The sequence below is a fragment of the Schistocerca americana genome, chromosome X (genome assembly GCF_021461395.2).
Source record: "Schistocerca americana isolate TAMUIC-IGC-003095 chromosome X, iqSchAmer2.1, whole genome shotgun sequence".
NCBI lineage: Eukaryota > Metazoa > Arthropoda > Insecta > Orthoptera > Acrididae > Schistocerca > Schistocerca americana.
This window is the reverse complement of record NC_060130.1, coordinates 969,455,102-969,476,423: the sequence shown is the minus strand read 5'-3', so window position 1 is coordinate 969,476,423 and position 21,322 is coordinate 969,455,102.

Sequence of the window (21,322 nt, the reverse complement as noted above, 5' to 3'; positions counted from 1 at the left end):
TCTTCGATACTGCTATGTTCGTATTGTGGAGGTACGCCCCACTTGAAAAAAGGTGATGTATTTCTCACGAAACACTATGTTGTCAACAAAGACTCTAACACCGTTACGCTGTCGTTTTCCTAGCGTCGTGATCATAGAAACACGGTAAAGGAGATTAGGACACGTACAGGGACATATTTATAGGTACTCTTTCGATATAGATGAAATGCTGGTCTTATCTATCACACTTTCTAGGTGCAGTCCTAATATACTAACAGTACAGTAATAAGTGTTCCTTGGACATTAAAGAAACTATATCTAGCGTAGCGATCATAGAGGAGATTTAGTGTACAAACAGGTACAATAGGAATGAAAATACTGATAATACTGTTATGACATAGCCCCACCGTGCAGTGGTTTGTAGAACATCTATGTCTACAGCAGGGTTGGGATACCGGTTGCCCGCATCTCGTGGTCGTGCGGTAGCGTTCTCGCTTCCCACGCCCGGGTTCCCGGGTTCGATTCCCGGCGGGGTCAGGGATTTTCTCTGCCTCGTGATGGCTGGGTGTTGTGTGTTGTCCTTAGGTAAGTTAGGTTTAAGTAGTTCTAAGTTCTAGGGGACTTGTGACCACAGCAGTTGAGTCCCATAGTGCTCAGAGCCATTTGAACCATTGATACCGGTTAGCTATAGCGATTTGTAGAAGATTGAGGATAGGAAGGAGTTGTAGCCAAATTAGGTAAATATAACTGTTCAATCTAAAATAGCCAAGATGTCCTACCATTACTCTATTACGCCACTGACTGCAAATGACTAAAAGCAGTACCAATCGTAAAAAGAAAAAAAATCTGGACATAACCTTCTGTATCGTGGTAAATTTCTTGCTGTCCGTTAGTGTGCTATTTTTTCAAGTCGTGATAGCTCTCTACATAGCCAGTGACGGGTAGTGACCTAGACAGCCTTCTAACTGATGGAACAGTTACTTTTGAATACATTATGGGAGTAGCAGTGATCAATGAGTTACAAATATTTACTATTAAAAACAGTCTTTATCACGACTTATATATTAAGGTGACCGGTTTCGACCACTACTGTGGTCATCTTCAGACCATTGAGCAGGAACCTCTTTCTGCTGGAGAAAGAGGTTCCTGCTCAGTGGTCTGAAGATGATCACAGCAGTGGTCGAAACCGATCACCTTAATAAATAAATCATGATCAAGACTGTTTTTAATAGTAAATAATGGAACAGTGTTGCTGCATTGTGATGGCGTATCGAGAGAGTTAGTAGGTTTGTGTAAATGGTATTGGGCTATCGAGAGCAAGCCTTACTCATCAACATCACACAGATGTAGAAGCCATATATCAAGACTGGAAGATTCTTGCACGGTGTGAGTGGGTGGGGGGGGGGGGGGCGGAGGGGAGGGGTTGATACTTTGAGAAAAGGTGATCTCCATAGCGTTTCTTCTAAATGTTGTGAACAAGACCATTATTCTCTCCATCACACGTCTAGCAATGAGAGTACAGTGAGAAAACCAGGTGCTGATTCGAGTTTTTATACCGCGAGATACTGAGGGCTTTCAAAACGACTACGCTCCCTCCGACTCGGAGTAGCAATATTAAAAGTTTTGGCTGGTTTCGTTGTCTAGGGGCTGAGTTACGTAGTTGCCGCATTACAGGCAAATACTGCTGAGTATACAGTATACGATAAGAATACACACATGAATTGAATGTTCGAAGGTTTCTATCACTCGGCAATTGCGAATTTACAACGTAACAAGGACGTCTATAAATGGAAGATAGCAATTAAATAAAATCTGCAGGTACTGTATTAACGACTTTAAGTGATGAGTTCGATAGTAGTACTTTTGAGAATGCGGTATATTTCTGCAAAACACTTATTGGTGTCGATGGTCCAGCAATTAAATAAAATATAAGTTGAATAACAGGGAAACAATAGACTCCTACTGCACGTAATTAGTAATGAACAACAACATAGCTCGCGAGATATTCACTTCTAAACGCAAACTACGTCTTCACTGTAGAAGCCACGGAAATCTTACAAGTGCACAAGTCGGCACTCCGAAGTATTTCTATCTCTCGTGATCACGCACAAACTGCTCCACTCCAAGTCCTTCCCGCGACTGTGCGTCCGCCGCGCCGTACTGTCCGCGTCCAGCACTCACTCCCATGTCCAGAGCCGTACTCTCCAGCACTACCCTGTCCTCTCTCTAAACGATGCTCTCCTCCCGCTTCCATCCAGTCTCCCCATCCACGATCGCTGTGATTGGCTAGAGCGCTCACGCTTTGTCTTCATGCTAACGCACCCACAAACATACACTCCTGGAAATGGAAAAAAGAACACATTGACACCGGTGTGTCAGACCCACCATACTTGCTCCGGACACTGCGAGAGGGCTGTACAAGCAATGATCACACGCACGGCACAGCGGACACACCAGGAACCGCGGTGTTGGCCGTCGAATGGCGCTAGCTGCGCAGCATTTGTGCACCGCCGCCGTCAGTGTCAGTCAGTTTGCCGTGGCATACGGAGCTCCATCGCAGTCTTTAACACTGGTAGCATGCCGCGACAGCGTGGACGTGAACCGTATGTGCAGTTGACGGACTTTGAGCGAGGGCGTATAGTGGGCATGCGGGAGGCCGGGTGGACGTACCGCCGAATTGCTCAACACGTGGGGCGTGAGGTCTCCACAGTACATCGATGTTGTCGCCAGTGGTCGGCGGAAGGTGCACGTGCCCGTCGACCTGGGACCGGACCGCAGCGACGCACGGATGCACGCCAAGACCGTAGGATCCTACGCAGTGCCGTAGGGGACCGCACCGCCACTTCCCAGCAAATTAGGGACACTGTTGCTCCTGGGGTATCGGCGAGGACCATTCGCAACCGTGTCCATGAAGCTGGGCTACGGTCCCGCACACCGTTAGGCCGTCTTCCGCTCACGCCCCAACATCGTGCAGCCCGCCTCCAGTGGTGTCGCGACAGGCGTGAATGGAGGGACGAATGGAGACGTGTCGTCTTCAGCGATGAGAGTCGCTTCTGCCTTGGTGCCAATGATGGTCGTATGCGTGTTTGGCGCCGTGCAGGTGAGCGCCACAATCAGGACTGCATACGACCGAGGCACACAGGGCCAACACCCGGCATCATGGTGTGGGGAGCGATCTCCTACACTGGCCGTACACCACTGGTGATCGTCGAGGGGACACTGAATATTGCACGGTACATCCAAACCGTCATCGAACCCATCGTTCTACCATTCCTAGACCGGCAAGGGAGCTTGCTGTTCCAACAGGACAATGCACGTCCGCATGTATCCCGTGCCACCCAACGTGCTCTAGAAGGTGTAAGTCAACTACCCTGGCCAGCAAGATCTCCGGATCTGTCCCCCATTGAGCATGTTTGGGACTGGATGAAGCGTCGTCTCACGCGGTCTGCACGTCCAGCACGAACGCTGGTCCAACTGAGGCGCCAGGTGGAAATGGCATGGCAAGCCGTTCCACAGGACTACATCCAGCATCTCTACGATCGTCTCCATGGGAGAATAGCAGCCTGCATTGCTGCGAAAGGTGGATATACACTGTACTAGTGCCGACATTGTGCATGCTCTGTTGCCTGTGTCTATGTGCCTGTGGTTCTGTCAGTGTGATCATGTGATGTATCTGACCCCAGGAATGTGTCAATAAAGTTTCCCCTTCCTGGGACAATGAATTCACGGTGTTCTTATTTCAATTTCCAGGAGTGTATTTAAGCACATAAGAAATACTGGATCTACATTTAAATACTTGAAATTAAATAACTATTCCTACTGCTGTACCATAAACACCTTCTAACACTCATAATTAAATACATAAACAATTAAACACATATCAAAAGAAAAGAAGCAAAAGGTAGGCCAGGAGCCTAATGTCCCTGTGCTTTCTAAAACACGGCAAATAATTGACCAGTTTCCTCATGAGTAGCATATATCGAACATTAACAAAGACATGGATGAATCAATATATTTATAAGCATGCTGCTACCGTTTTTTCGTGTAACTGTGGAGTACTTATGGCTTGACGTGATCGATAGTAATCGGCCACTTTGACCTCCAATAACTCATGTACTATTCAAGTTACATGCCTGTAATTTATACCAAATTAGGTTTACACTAATAGCTTTCTAAAGACATGGAGATCGACAATATCGGATGAAGCGTTTATATTTTGAAAATTAGTTGCTGGGTGTTACTTGTATAATTTACCCTTAGATAATAAACTTTAAACTAATAAAGATATTGAAAATCTGATTACACCGTAACAATCGTCGTGCAAATAATAGTAATGTACATGTTTCTTTTTGAGGTATCATGATTCATTTGGCTACTACGAATTTCTATACGAACTGTGAAATGTCTGCCATTAAGGTTTCACGAAGTCCACCATCTTTGGCACTCCCGGCGTGTCTCCTTCGTCGACACAACACACCGCCCTCGTCACAGCGGAGTTCCCAGCCACGCGGATGGACCGACCGTTGTGCGGCATCACACAGTTGCTAAGCTAACGTTTAGCACCACGTGGTCGCTGCCGGGCCGCGACCCGCGGAGAGGCCTCAGCTCGGAACTTAGAAATTTTCAGGGCGCCACAACTCGCCCGTTACCTCACACACTTCCACTTCTGGCTTGCCAGAATGTTCAGCATGAATTCCGAAATAAACTTAAACTAACACAAATTATGAACGAAACGGCATATTAAATAAATGCCTGCATGCAATTTTTTTGGACAAGAAATAAATTTTTTAAATACACTTTCACTTATGTGCTTTTTATAAGCACTTTCTGTGTCGCTCACTCAGCGCTAAGACGCCTTCTTGCATTATTTTTTTTTTCGCCGCACTACGCACGCTCACACGGATTTTAGCACGAAGTGTTAAAACTCACATCAGTCTTTTGACCAAGTGCCTCGCAGAAATCGTGTCTGCCTCTGAATTCCGAGCTCCACCGTTTATCGTGACAAATCTGTCTACAACGAAAACCGAAAGTAGAAACCCCTCAACAAACCATTTTCCAAAACCAATCAGGATCCTCGCTAAAGATTCCTTGCAGCGGAAAACGATACTTTAGGAACAAAGTCACAAGGCAAACGACTGAATCACAGTAAGCTCATATTCCCACAAGTTCTATTTAACTGACCTTAATAAATCCTTCCTACCTCCATGCACCAAATTTGCGTGCACATACAATTACAATTTTAATACCCTTCAAATTGACCACTAAATTCTTTGCCACACTCGTATACAAAGCATAAATCAATACATATTTTAATTAATCCACGAGGTCACTGACCTCCACGCACCCTTGGTGCCTAAACTTCCCCCCTTTTGCAAACGTACAGTGCCACAATAAACGAACAAATTACTAATGAATCCCCAAATAAAACATATGAAATCATCCCTCCAAAATTACTAGCACTAATTACAGGTTGGAACAGCTTTACACTTCTGCCATTCTCTATATACCGCTAGCAATTTTAAACTTTTCTCGCTTCCACAGATGCGGTAGCAACGACTGTAACATTCTACCGTACCAGGGTCAATCAGTCTCACTAGAATCACACTCCTCCTTCATATACCCATTTTCACAAACTTCATTACACAAACTATCCCCATCCACACTATTTACTTCAACCCTTTTTAAGTTTTCTGTTAGTTCTTCCACACATTTCGCCGATTCGCTACCCACAGCATGCACAACTTTACCGTTTTTCCCCTCCAATGTGTCGACACTTGCAGCTTCAACAGAATTGCACATCAATTCACTTTTAAACACTTTATCTTCCCGAAGTAATACATCGATGCCTAAGCCATCACCACCATAAATATTCATCTCAGCAACTTTATCTGCTGATACACCATTTAAATCACTACATAAATTCACATCACAAACTTTACTTTCCTCCATTGACAAATTAACTTTATGTTAATCGCACACTACTTTATCCTCCGCCGCTACATTACACAAATTGCTGCTGCCTTGCAGTACAATTTTTTGACTTCCAGACTTGCTACATCCCGCTGTGATAGAACAAAAATCAGCACACACTGCCATTTCTACAACATTTTCGTCCCAGATTAACCCCCGATCTTACTTCATGTACATTCTCACATTCATACTCTGACAAAAGTTTTAGATCCACACATTCATCAATAAGTTTCGTTTCGCCTTCATTCGTGACTAGAAACGCGCAAATTCCTTCCTCCGAAGTAACAATACCAGTAGCTTTTACATCATTAGATAAATTTCCATTACTCTGTTCCTTTAAACAAAAATCATCTACCTTCCCCGATACGTTATTAACTTCAAGAGACCAACGCTAATCGCCGGCTGGAGTGGCCGAGTGGTTCTAGGCATTACAGTCTGGAACCGCGCGACCGCTACGGTCGCAGGTTCGAATCCTGCCTCGGGCATGGATGTGTGTGATGTCCTTAGGTAAGTTAGGTTTAAGTTCTAGGGGACTGATGACCTCCGATGTTAAGTCCCATAGTGCTCAGAGCCATTTGAACCATTTGAACCAACGCTAAGCCTCCCTTAGTAATATCGATGCTTTCCGTCGAAACCCAATCACCCTCACTTGCAGCTGGCGCCACCAAAGCTACGCCGCCTTCCTTACTGCAGTAGCTACTATTTGCTAGTACCTCTTTGGAACTCTCCACACAATTTGCTTTCACAATATTCATCTCCTCTTTAACTTCTTTTTGAACCACTGAATCTTTCCATTTATCACCATTCACACACTCATTCATTACACATTCATAACTCACATCATTTGCTTTTTCAAAGTTACCCACAGTTTTTTCAACTTCGTCTTTCACAGCGGAACCTATTTCAGTTCGCATTGTACCGATATCAGTCCGATTTGTATCCGTAACTGTTCGCAATGTACCCATATCTGTTCGAACTGCACTGATATGCCGCGCGGGATTTGCCGAGCGGTCTACGGCGCTACAGTCATGGACTGAGCGACTGTGTGGCTGGTCCCGGCGGACGTTCGAGTCCTCCCTCGGCCATGGGTGTGTGTGTTTGTCCTTAGGATAATTTAGGTTAAGTAGTGTGTAAGCTTAGGGACTGATGACCTTAGCAGTTAAGTCCCATAAGATTTCACACACTTCTTTTTTCACTGATATTATTTGCCATTCCCTGGATCATTTGCATTAGCTGAGATATAATATTTCTCCCACATTCATTCCCCTTGCTTTAATTCCTACTAGTTACACTTTCGCGCTCTGATTTTGGACTAACCGGCTCACTTCCGTTTTCAGAATTACACATACAAGGTGACTGTTTTATATTCGCGAGATCTGTTAGTGGAGCTTGAAATTCAGAGTCACACAGTGTCTTAATATTTGCGCAGGCACTTATCTGATCTGAGATGGTTCCCTCTGCTGTGGTGATGCCGTCGGTTGTAGTGGAAGCCGACATTGAAGATTACGCTGGAGAACTCGGAGACGCTGCCGTCGAACTGCTATTGAGCTGCGTCCACCACTAGAGAAGTCGCCTGATGTAATTGTAGCTGCCGCCGTTAACACGTGCTCCGACCGTATCCGATACAGCTGTCCGTTAAACGAGCTAACCGCTACTGTTCCCTGCACTCAACTCATTTAGACTCTGAGCCCCCACGCAAATTGTCTTTAACGTGATAGATTAGGGCCTCTATCGATAGCATGTGTTAGTTGTGAAAATTACTGCGCAACTTCACTATTTCCAGAGACCAACTTGAAAAAAAAAAAAGAAAAACCGAGCTCACTCTGTGTTTTGTGAGAGGTTCACTCTACAGAAGTCTCTACTGGCCATGCAAAGTTTTTTATGCTATTTTGTCTAAAACTGACATGGTGAGGCCGTGGCTGTGTACAAAGAAGAAAACAGCAACCAGCCACTATTAACACTGCTATTTATTTAGGTAAATAGCGCCGTTACCGGTTTCGAACTGGCAAGTTCATTCGGAAACGGACGATAATGTAAAGCGTATCTTGAAAATCATGTGAACAGCCGTCTATGATGAACTTGCCAGTTCGAAACCGGTAACGGCGCTATTTACCTAAATAAATAGCAGTGTTAATAGCGGCTGGTTGCTGTTTTCTTCTTTGTAAGAATTAACCTACATTAAAGGTTTTTATACTTCGCATAGTACGCTGAAAAACAGAGACCAAAGGAATTACCACTTTGCAGGACCCAAATCGCGGACAAGCCCCCAGTTTCGGGCTTTCAAAAATACGACTACGAACCCTCCGACTCAGAGTTGAAATATTAATAGTTTTGGCTGGTTTTGTTGTCTAGGGACTGGGATACGTAGTTGCCGCATTACAGGCCAAATACTGCTGAGTGTACAGTATACAATATACACATGAATCGAATGGTCGAAGGTTCCTATCACTCGGCAATTGCGTATTCAGAACGTAACAAAGACGTTTATAAATGAATGTTTGCAATTAAATAATATCTGCAGGTACTTTCTTAACGACTTTAAATGATGAGTACGACAAAATGTCTCTGAGCACTATGGGACATAACATCTGAAGTCATCAGTCCCCTAGAACTTAGAACTACTTAAACCTAATAAACCTAAGGACATCACACACATCCATGCCCGAGGCACGATTCGAACCTGCGACCGTAGCGGTCGTGCGGTTCCAGACTGAAGCGCCTAGAGCCGCTCGGCCAAACCGGCCGGCGATGAGTACGACAGTAGAAGTACTTTTGAGAATGCGGTATATTTCTGCAAAACACTTATTAGTGTCGATGGTCAAGCAACTAAATAAATTATTAGTTGAATGACAGGGAAACAATAGATTCCTACTGCACATAATTAGTTATGAACAACAACATAGCTCGCGAGATGTTCACTTCTAAACGCAAACTGCGTCTTCACAGTAGAAGCCGCTGAAATCTCACAAGTGCACAAGTCGGCACTCCGAAGTATTTCTCTCTCTCGCGACCGCGTGCAAACCGCTCCACGTGATCGATAGTAATCGGCCACTTTGACCTCCAGTAACTCATGTACTATTCAAGTTACATGTCTGTAATTTATACCAAATTAGATGTACACTAATAGCTTTCTAAAGACATGGCGATCGACAAAACCGGATGAAGCGTTTATATTTTGCAAATTCATTGCTGGGTGTTACTTGTATAATTTACCCTTAGATACTAAACTTTAAACTAATAGAGATATTGAAAATCTGATTACACCATCAGAATCGTCGTGCAAGTAATAGTAATGTACATGTTTCTTTTTGACGTATAATGATTCATCTGGCCACTATGAATTTCTGTACGAACTGTGAAATGTCTGCCATTGAGGTTTCACAAAGTGCGCTATCTCTGGCACTCCCGGCGTGTTCCTTCAGCGACACAAAGCATCGCCCTCGTCACAGCGGAATTCCCAGCCACGCCGCTGTACCGGCCGTTGTGCGGCATCACGCGGTTGCTAAGCTAAAGTTTAGCAGCACGTGGTCGCTGCCGAGCCGCGACCCGCGGAGAGGCCTCAGCTCGGAACTTAGAAACTTTCAGGGCGCCACAACTCACCCGTTACCTCACAATATTTAGCAGCGAAAGTTCCGTTTTTTGCTTTCTGTCGATAAATACTGTATGTTACGGTGGGATGGGAGAGAAACAAAGACGATATTGTGCTGCGTTGTGTATCTATATCTCGATTATTTGAGTTTCTTAATAGTAGAAATGTTGAAGGCAATAATATGGGAGGAAAAACCATGTCGTTCAAGATGGATCAACACTCCTATATTAAAGGTGGTAGGTGTCCCACATCCTACTAAACTGCGCTGTGAAGGTATCGAATAAAAGGTAAATGGGCTTTCTTTTAATACATCTTTTTATTTTCATATAGAATGTGTCACTGACTTATCACAACCAGGTAATGATGAAATGGCCACTTCCCTTTTCCTCTCTATTTTCACGCTGCATGCGATCTGTGCTAAACCAGGGACACCTCTAAAAGCACTTTAAATTGGGTGCAGATTTTACAGCGAGAGATTGCATTCTTTGTGATTTTTGTGTGCCAGCATGGACTGGCATCTTAATATGTCCACTAACTCTACATTACTTACTAGTACATAAAGTCCTGTGAATAAAGATATAGCATTGCTCTTTAGCTCAAAAATATTTCATCGTCAGCCAGGCATTCTTTCCACCGCCAGAAACGAGGAAATCAGTCCACAAGCAATAAAAGCACATTCTATCGTAGCTATATAGATAATGATTATGTAATACACGAAGCTGGATAAATATCCTGAAACAGTTTGCAGATACAAGCCAAGTTGTTGAATTATTCTGCAGCAAATTTTTGACTGACGGAATGACTTTCTTTCCGTGCGCAAATCACGAACGTTTCCAACTGTAGACGAAGAACAAATACGTGTGCGTACTGCTGCGAGTGGCACAGTGTATATTTGATCGCTACGATAGTGGAACTGACACAAAGGGAGATCCATCTGCCGTAATTGAAACACTTTCTGTCGGAGTGAGGGAAAATAAATACTGGAATTGCCAAACCACCACTGAACACGAATTTCGTGAAACGTGTGGAGTCACTTTCCTCTGGAAAAGTATACAGGCTTTGTGAGATGATGTTGTATTCGACGGAAATGCTATACCAACGAGCTGTTAACGTGTGTGCAGTGCACTACGGCAATACCATTGGCAGTACTGATGAATTAATAAAGACTACTGTTCTACTAGTACATGTCTTGCAGCGGAGAAAAAATGTGTCATCATAATGATGTATTGATATAGTCATATCTATGGAACTTAGAGGCACATTACATTAAAAAATTCGTTGTGCGTGTGCCTGTACTTGCGAAGTGTGGCTGTGATTGGCTGACTGGCCGTGCTGTACTGCAGCGATCCACGGGAACAAAGGAGCGCGCAGGGCTTCCAAAGGTGCATGACATACGCATCCGCTGGACCGGCAATTGAAAGGGAGAAGTTCGGGATTTTTTTATCACACTACAATCGACTAGATGGGATGAAAATTGGTGCATGCGCTCTGCTCCAGAACATACGGCTACCGCCGATACTCGTTTTCCTTTAATCGAGATTTGTATAGACGGATGTCACTCGTAGAGGCTGGCTTCAGCGCTTATCTCCTCCTGGAAATTGCGTGACTGAGTGGGCTGGGGGAGTGGTGTGGTCGGAGGCACAGACGTTGGCCATGAAAAGTCGAGCTCTGTAATCGTAAAGTTTTGTTTATCCACGTTCGTGGGGGCAACCCGCTTTCGACAAGCGGGTGCTCCAGTCTCAACGGCTTCAGTGGCAGTGCCTGAGTGCGGCCCGGGAAGAGGTCCCGTCGAATTTTTTTTTCAGTTTTAAATAAATAAGTAATGGTAATCCTCTTTCCACGGCGTTCGTGATATTAAGACAAACACTTTGGAGAGTACGGTGCGATAAACACTGGCTGAAATACGGAAGTTAATGTTTCTTAGTACAGTTCATATATCGCCTATCCTTCACATGGTGGTAGCGGCGCAAATGTGGAGCGCAAATGTGAAGCATATACTTTACTCCGTGGAAACGCCCTTAGTGTTTCTTTTTTATTTTTTATTTATTTTTTACAAAGTGCAGTATAATTATATAGTGTTACGGGACCTGATAGTTCGCGATACTCAAGAAAGTACAGGTGATAAGTTTTTTTTAAATTGAAACTTAGGTCAGGCGCGTATTTTGTTGTTAAATGAACACTGTTTAACGTCGAATATCCGATCAAATGGTTCTAATGGCTCTGAGCGCTATGGGACTTAACTTCTGAGGTCATCAGTCCCCTAGAACTTAGAACTACTTAAACCTAACTAACCTAAGGACATCACACACATCCATGCCCGAGGCAGGATTCGAACCTGCGACCAGAGCGGTCGCGCGGTTCCAGACCGTAGCGCCTAGAACCGCTCGGCCACCCCGGCCGGCTCGAATATCCGTGTAATTTGTTAGATTATCGCGATGTTTTTACTTGTGCCTTCAGGAAGAAAAAATTATGTATGAAGAAAATCGACACAATTTTAACGAAAAACTCGTATTGAGGAATGTCTTCTGCCTAAAAACTGCAAATAGTGTCTTATGCTGGTAGTGTCAGTTATTAAAAATTTACATTGATAAGTCTAAACATTATGATCACTGCGCACCGCGATGATCGATGCCGCATTGTGGCGTTTTGGGCACATGACGCGGTAACGAAAGTATCTATGTGGATCAGACATAGACAGGGTATCACTCTAGCAAAGATATGGGCTGCAGACGGGGAAAAGCATTAAGATAAGCGACTTTGACAACGAAGGGCAGATTATCATTACCCACAGCATGTAAACGAGTATCTTGAAAACGGCGACACTAGTCGAATGTTCATGTGTTACTGTCGTGAGCAAGTACGGAGAGAGATAGAAGGACAGTGAAATTACCACCAGGTGCTAAATGGATGGACCTCGACGACTCTTCACTGAACGTGGGGTTCGGAATCTTGTCTGCTCTGTATAGTAGGATAGATGGTGATCTGTGGCATCTCCGCCGAAAGAGCAGCAATGCTGGCGTACGCACAAGTGTTTCGTAGCACACCGTTCATCTTACAGTGCTGAACATGGAGCTCATTAGCAGACCACTCCTACGTGTTCATGTGTTGACCCAACGACATCGTCGATTACGATTGCAGTGGGTACGGAACCATCAGGATTCAGCTGCTGATCAATAGAAACGTGTAAGATTTTCGGGTTGATTAGATTTTTGCTACACTCGGTCGAAAGTTGTCTCCACAAACACCGTCATTGAGGTGAACGGAGGCTCGAAACATGCAGCGCGCCACGGACGCAGGCTGGTGGGAGCAGTATTGTGCTATGGGAGACATTATGCTGCGCTTACATGGCGCCTGTGGTGGTAATCTAGGACACGCTGACAGCTGTGAACAATCTGAATCCCTTCATGCTTGATGTCTTCCATGACAGCAGTGTCATCTTTCAGCAGTTTATCTGTCTGTATCTCGGGGACAAAACCGTGCAACAGTGGTTTGAGGAACCTTATAGTGAATACACCTTGATGTTTCGGCATCAAATGCGCCTGATATAAACCCTATGGAACCTATCTGGATCGCTATCTGGCGCCATCACCGTGTTCGCTGATCAGTGGCCCATTCTTTAAGCGAATTATATGACCTGTGCTTCGACATCTAATGCCACACACCTCATCAAACCTACCAACAAACTGCCTGATCCCTGATACTCAGAATCAGTAACGTATTTCGTCCCAAAGATGGGCAAACAAGCGATTAAGCAAATGGTCGTAATGTTTCGGCTCATCAGTGTAAAGCTATGTATTTTACGTATGTTTCTTAAAAATCGATAAAATAGCAGCGATATCAATATTCATGCATCTCGTCTTACAAACCGGTGAAATTAGTCAAAAAAACACTATTTACGCGTACCCTTTCAGAAAGTGCGGGGAGGGGGGGGGGGGAGGAGGAGGATGGGGCATAAGAAGGGAACACACACTCACGTGTATCTTCATAAAAAGTTGTGCAAATCAGTACAATTGCAATGGAATATCTATCTTCTTAAAAACTAGCCACGAAAACGTAAACTGCTTCGTATGTTGCAGAAAATAGTGTGGCTGCAAAATATTTTCAAAAACTAGGCCAAAACCTTTAGCTGCTATGCTGTATTGGAAATTTGCATCACATGAATTTACTGCTGCCTGCTGCTACTCCAGTGAGGTTCAGATTAGAAGAGTGTGCAGGATGATGGAAGAGGGTGGGGGCGTGGCCAATAGCAGCACAGTGGGGGTGTCTTTAATGGATCTTAAATTACTGTCACTAAAATTACAGTTACCAATTTAAGCTAGAAGCATTGAACACCTGAGTAGACACGCCTCCATCATGTGTATAAGTTATGATAACTATCATGACAGTTACTGACCATTAATTACAAACAAAAATGTGCCTAAGTGAAGAGGTTGTTTACACAATGACCATTAAATTAGGTTACAGTATGTGGATGGTTTACTTTCTAAAGAGAGCAAATGATAGCTCAAAACCGGTAACGGCCGCCTGTGGATAAATTATAATAAATACCATGACAGAAATTGCCAATAATTATAAACAAAACATGCGCCCAAGCGATCGGTTTGTTTACATAATGGCCATTAAATTAGGTTAGCGCTAGTGACTCGTTTGTTTGTTTAAGAGAACTATACCCCCCATTGGCCCACAACTCACCCTCGCTCATCATTCAGAGTCAGGGGTGTCGTCGTCGAATCTATTAAAAGCATCTCCCTTTGAAGTGCGTGTTAAATTTCGAGATTCAATAAAACATGGCTAATCTTGGACATTTTGTTTTCTTTTAAATTTGGCATGCTTTTCTCGTTGCTTCTGCAGCAGTGTCTGACTCGTTTGGGTACCATGTGGGATCAGTACCAAGTTTTATTCATTCATTATGTTTGAATCCCTGAGTATCTGCTGCCACTAATTCTTTAAATGTATACCACATATGTTGTACACTTAGATGGGAAGGATTGGAGACTAACTCTTAGGAAGGCATCAAGAGAAGCTTTATCTAGTCTTGAATAAATATATTTTGCGTTTACTTTTAGTGGTTTTGAATGTTGCGGTGGTCAGTCTCACTACAACGACCTTGTGGTCACTAATCTCTTTCTGTACCTGTCATGATGCTCTCTGTTTGCTCAGGATTATTTGTTGCTAAGAGATGAACTATCTATTCAAAACATTTACATTTCGAGTGGTTTTCTGAACTAATCGCTAAAAATAATTCTCAAATAAGATCTATACCTACCACTGGCTTCTGGAACCGAGCGACCGTTACGGTGGCAGGTTCGAATCCTGCCTCGGGCATGGATGTGTGTGATCTCCTTAGGTTAGTTAGGTTTAATTAGTTCTAAGGTCTAGGCGACTGATGACCTCAGAAGTTAAGTCGCATAGTGCTCAGAGCCATTTGAACCATTATACACTGGCTTCGAATATGTACTCCAACATATCGAGGGTAGACTGAAGTCACTGTATGAGTGGGGTTCCTTTTCGACATCAAGTTTCCTTTGAATTGTTTAGTAACTGAATCATTTTAGTTAGGGATTGGTAGAAGGAATGAACTATTAACTTATTCCGGTTGTCAAGTATATTCTCCAGCCATACTAACACACGGGAAATCAACTTTTTTCGCTGCTAGACAGACTATTTGCAACAGCAACAAGCACGCTTCCAGCTACTGTATTTAATCTATCCTTTCTAAACACCGTTAGGTCCTTTGTAAAAAATTTTGGCTGAACTCATCTCCTACTTCCCAGTTTTCATCGTTAGGTCCTTTGTAAAAAATTTTGGCTGAACTCATCTCCTACTTCCCAGTTTTCAGTACCTATAACTGATTCGGCTGTTAGTGTTTGGCCGGCAGGGGTGGCCGAGCCGAGCGGTTCTAGGCGCTACAGTCTGGAAGCACGCGACCGCTACGGTGGCAGGTTCGAATCCTGCCTCGGGCATGGATGTGTGTGGTGTCCTTAGGTTAGTTAGGTTTAAGTAGTTCTAAGTTGTGGGGGACTGATGACCTCAGAAGTTAAGTCCCATAGTGCTCAGAGCCATTTGAACCATTTGTTAGTGTTTGGAGCTCTGGTTGCTTCCCAAGAGAGCTACGACAATTTGTAGTTACACTACTAATTGTTATTATGTCTAGCATCTTCCTGGTTTTTTTCTGTACAGATGTTGAGACTGAAGAACTGTCTGTAGTCAGCCGAGACCCTGTATCTTAAAAACCACTCAGTCCATTTCACACAGCTCCTGCTAGCTGCGTAGTCACCTCCTGTTTTTTGTGGACACCTGACCTAGTAAGTGGAATCTGAAACCCCACCGCCATAGGGTGCAACTCGAGAAATCCACAACCTATATGGTCGCAGAACCGCTTGAGCTTGTGATTCAGACCCTTTGCTCGGACGTGTACCGAAGGTCCACATTCAGTACTGTGAACGACGCCACTTCAGCTAGCCACCCGAAACCAAAGATCCAAAGCATCACTTATCGTTAATATCGACTTGAGCAGTGACCTGCAGTTGGTTGCCCCTGTGCTCTTCACCGCATCCAGAAACACCCATCCCACATCTCAAATGACTCCTCCCGCTATGTACGAAGAGTGCACACTGGATTTTTCCCCCCTTGGCAGTAGTGCATAAAAATATGTTTTTAAGACAAAGAAAGTAGGGAAGAGAAACGAACTTATTTTTTTGGAAACAAAATCAAAGAGCGCTACTTTTGGAGAGATGAAGCTAATTATTAAGGGTAAAACGAAAATTTATGGAACGTTGCATTATTAGATTCAGGATATAGTATACCAGCTGTGTCAGAATCGTTCTAGCGGCAAACAAGATGCAGGTAGTTGATAGAATAGCTGCAACTGGCGTTAAAATGCGGCAAACGAGTGAAAAGAGAAATATTACTACAGTCTGAAGTTGAGGATATTGCTTTCAGAATGCATTGTTTTCTTGTTTCTGGCCTGATCGTGAACATCAATCTGAGGACGGATTTCTTAAATAAGTACGAATGATCAATCATAGTGAAAGATAGGGCTTTTGGATTTGATGATGGAGATTGAAGAAAGAGGGTTAGATTCGAAAGAGAGATAACAGGTGAATTATAGCTCTTTTACATGTGAGACAGTCATGTGAGTTGGGCTAGATTCAAAAGAGAGATAACAGGTGATAAAATTATAGCTCTTTTACATGTGAGACAGTCATGTGAGTTTATATGTCCTCTATTGTACAATACATGAAGAGATGTGCTAGAAAATACACTCCTGGAAATTGAAATAAGAACACCGTGAATTCATTGTCCCAGGAAGGGGAAACTTTATTGACACATTCCTGGGGTCAGATACATCACATGATCACACTGACAGAACCACAGGCACATAGACACAGGCAACAGAGCATGCACAATGTCGGCACTAGTACAGTGTATATCCACCTTTTGCAGCAATGCAGGCTGCTATTCTCCCATGGAGACGATCGTAGAGATGCTGGATGTAGTCCTGTGGAACGGCTTGCCATGCCATTTCCACCTGGCGCCTCAGTTGGACCAGCGTTCGTGCTGGACGTGCAGACCGCGTGAGACGACGCTTCATCCAGTCCCAAACATGCTCAATGGGGGACAGATCCGGAGATCTTGCTGGCCAGGGTAGTTGACTTACACCTTCTAGAGCACGTTGGGTGGCACGGGATACATGCGGACGTGCATTGTCCTGTTGGAACAGCAAGTTCCCTTGCCGGTCTAGGAATGGTAGAACGATGGGTTCGATGACGGTTTGGATGTACCGTGCACTATTCAGTGTCCCCTCGACGATCACCAGTGGTGTACGGCCAGTGTAGGAGATCGCTCCCCACACCATGATGCCGGGTGTTGGCCCTGTGTGCCTCGGTCGTATGCAGTCCTGATTGTGGCGCTCACCTGCACGGCGCCAAACACGCATACGACCATCATTGGCACCAAGGCAGAAGCGACTCTCATCGCTGAAGACGACACGTCTCCATTCGTCCCTCCATTCACGCCTGTCGCGACACCACTGGAGGCGGGCTGCACGATGTTGGGGCGTGAGCGGAAGACGGCCTAACGGTGTGCGGGACCGTAGCCCAGCTTCATGGACACGGTTGCGAATGGTCCTCGCCGATACCCCAGGAGCAACAGTGTCCCTAATTTGCTGGGAAGTGGCGGTGCGGTCCCCTACGGCACTGCGTAGGATCCTACGGTCTTGGCGTGCATCCGTGCGTCGCTGCGGTCCGGTCCCAGGTCGACGGGCACGTGCACCTTCCGCCGACCACTGGCGACAACATCGATGTACTGTGGAGACCTCACGCCCCACGTGTTGAGCAATTCGGCGGTACGTCCACCCGGCCTCCCGCATGCCCACTATACGCCCTCGCTCAAAGTCCGTCAACTGCACATACGGTTCACGTCCACGCTGCGCGGCATGCTACCAGTGTTAAAGACTGCGATGGAGCTCCGCATGCCACGGCAAACTGGCTGACACTGACGGCGGCGGTGCACAAATGCTGCGCAGCTAGCGCCATTCGACGGCCAACACCGCGGTTCCTGGTGTGTCCGCTGTGCCGTGCGTGTGATCATTGCTTGTACAGCCCTCTCGCAGTGTCCGGAGCAAGTATGGTGGGTCTGACACACCGGTGTCAATGTGTTCTTTTTTCCATTTCCAGGAGTGTATTTTGATAATGATGCTGTTCTGCAAAAGATTATGGGGCTATATGGCACATATAAGTTGAGTCTGGTGTGTGGAAGCGGTATCAGCAGAGGTATTTTATTGCAAATTAGTTTATGAAAAGAACAGTATACATGAATTTATTTATTCATACTTGCAAATTATTGTAGATGTATAGAGGTCTGGGAGTAGATGAATTATTTGTGGACATATTTTCAGCTGAAGAAGTTGGAATTAATTTGTTCATTAGTTGTTTGAATATTTTCGTTGTGAGTGGATTATGGGACGTATGTTAGTTTTATCGAAGTTAAATAGTCTGTTGAAGAATCGTAGATCATTGAGTTTCTATGTATGTCTTTTTTTCATGGTTTCTTAGCAAATCTAACTTGAGAGCTAAGCACATGGTGAATCAGCGAGTAGTTTGAGTAGGCTGATCACGGAGGACTCAACATCAATTTCTTTGAGGAATGGGTTATTCGACGTTTATTTGAATATTTGATAGAACATGGCTTGGTAGGTACCTAGCACTGCTGGCTGCTCCCATACGCGACTGAAGAAGGGACTGCAGTCGCACTAATACAAGAAACTGGTTACACCCACCTACCACAATCAATGAAAAATATGCAGCATCCATCGTTGACGGTTTCTAGTGCAAAGCAAGTGTGTACGACATACATGAAAAATAGACTGTAAGATTAGTTTATAATATAATTTTTTACTGTCAAGTCCACGAAAGAACACTTATTTCATTTTCTGATATAAATGAATAATTAATTTACATATCGTGCATGTGCATATGTGTACATGAACCCCTAATAAAACTCATGCTGACTAATCCATGACTAAAAATTGTTACAGAAATTTGCCACAAATACTTAACTCTGCAAAAGAAATTTGAATAATATAAATGGCTAGCCTGGTGCGCTACTGTTGTGTAACTTGTCCTTTGTGTGCCACGTCCAGGCTATTGAACAGCTGTCACCACAATTTCACACAAAAGACTTAGCGAGGTGAAGCAGAAGGAAGCTGACAAGGTGTTCTTCCACAATAAATATCATATGAGCTCTGCTGACACTGCAAGAATCACCAGTCGAGCCTCACAATGGAACACATTACCACAAAATCAGCCTACTGTCAGGGCTGCTGCAACACTACTGACGTAGTAAAAGTACGAATGCTAGACTGTAGCGATGATGACCTACATTATCACATGTGTGAGCCCAAAATCGGGCCACTGCCTTCATCTATTTGATGAAGAGTGGTAACCTGATGAAACAGTAGTGCGTGAGCCACCATAAATACCGCCCACTTCAGCTTTGCTGTGTATTTCACCACCTACATCCAGTTTCGAGGGGTAAACCATGACAGTTGTCAATGTGAAATGAGTCATCTAGCTTCTGTCCCTAGATACTTCCGTGGAACCCTGGGCTATGCTTAGGCCTGATGCTCCCAGGAGCTAAACTCATGACTTCAAACTTGTGGAGTGTCTGCTATCCAACATCTGTCGACCTCAGTGAGCGTACCTAGTGGCCTGTAGTTCACACCAGGGCCTTATCACCTGCTGAGCCACCGCTCGTCCTAAGCGGACACGTTCTATCAGCAGACTTGCTTCTACTGGCCACTGCAAGTACATCCTATGTTGAGGATTTTAGTTCATCGCGCAGTGCAGGTACTTCCCCACTGAGTTCCGCACCTGTGCCAGCCAATGTGACCGATTTCTGCAGAGTCCATGCATCTTCAGGCCAGTCCCTTCCATGGGAAGTGATGCTGCCCTTTTCTGCTGCAGAGTGCTCATAGTGTGACTCAACTATGCTGCCGTTTGCTTGGCGGGGCGACACTGACACCAGGCCGGGTCTTCGAGGCCATATGCTGAGTTCAGCACCCTTTTCTCACTCCATGACTGTTCTGTTCTCAATTCCTAGCTGCAGACCATAGCAAGACAACAAAACGCCAGCTATTCGCTACCCACTGGAAAGATAACCTAAGTAATACCGCCTCCTATGGTTTATCAGCGGACATTCACCTGACTTCATGAACACACTGACATGCTAATCAACTCGCTGTGCCATCCAAACATGTTTCTGGGCACATAGTTAATCCACCACATCGATATTCATTTCAAATGACACCAGAAGTGTACAAGTGCATCCACAAAACTGATGACAGAAGAGACTTCTGACAACTGGAACCAGAAATTGAGAGGCGGCAGTCCTTTCTTGAGAGCCCTCTCTCATTTGTCTTTCATTCACGAGGTTTCCAGACCGGTTAATTTTAGGTTAATTTTCTATTTCGTTCGATTATTCAACCCGAATGGACACAGGGGGAATGTAATGAGAATTCTGTTCAACGACTTCTTATTTTTCTTTCTCTTTCTACAATCAAACCTACCACAGTCATTATCTCCAAATTTTTCACACCATAAGTCCGTTCTGGAGAAAAAATGCAGGACAAGGCCGTGCAGAAAAGTGTCTTGCGAAGTCCCTGAGAGCTCATCGTTATTCCGACGCTGGGAGTAACTCTTTGAAGTGGTAAACACTAATCCTCTTAAAATAGTGTGCCGGCTCGCAGACCACCAAAGTAGCATACCGCCTATGAGAAATACAGTCAACAGCTTGACAGGCCGTTAGCCAGGAGCTATTTCTGTGGCCTGAGAAGTGGGGTTTTGGAAGACACGGTAAGATTTCAAACATTCTGTGGAACCACGGCTCAGATTTCCCATTTGCTAGTCGCTCACATGTTTTAGCGCACTCACGACATTCCGTAACACGTGTGAGAACAAAGTTTCAGGGCGCTCTCCATTCGCGCTAGATTTCACAAACTTCGTGGGAGTGAAAGCTATTATTATAACTCTGTTATTGCTGGGACGTTCGTGACATGACCTATGATAGGCTATAGAGGCAGTGAGAGCGCACCATAACAAAGTTTAAGAGGGAAGTTGAGGGAGATTCGAAAGGGCTCTCTTGCTTCGGACTTCTTCTAGTAAATACACTCTTGTTTTACGCTTACTCTGGAGACAGCGTGGCACTTGCACTGGGTTCGGACTTATGGGACTTAACCGAATTTCGCTGATGGTTCTTGGAGGCATGGTGCACATCAGCTCTGCT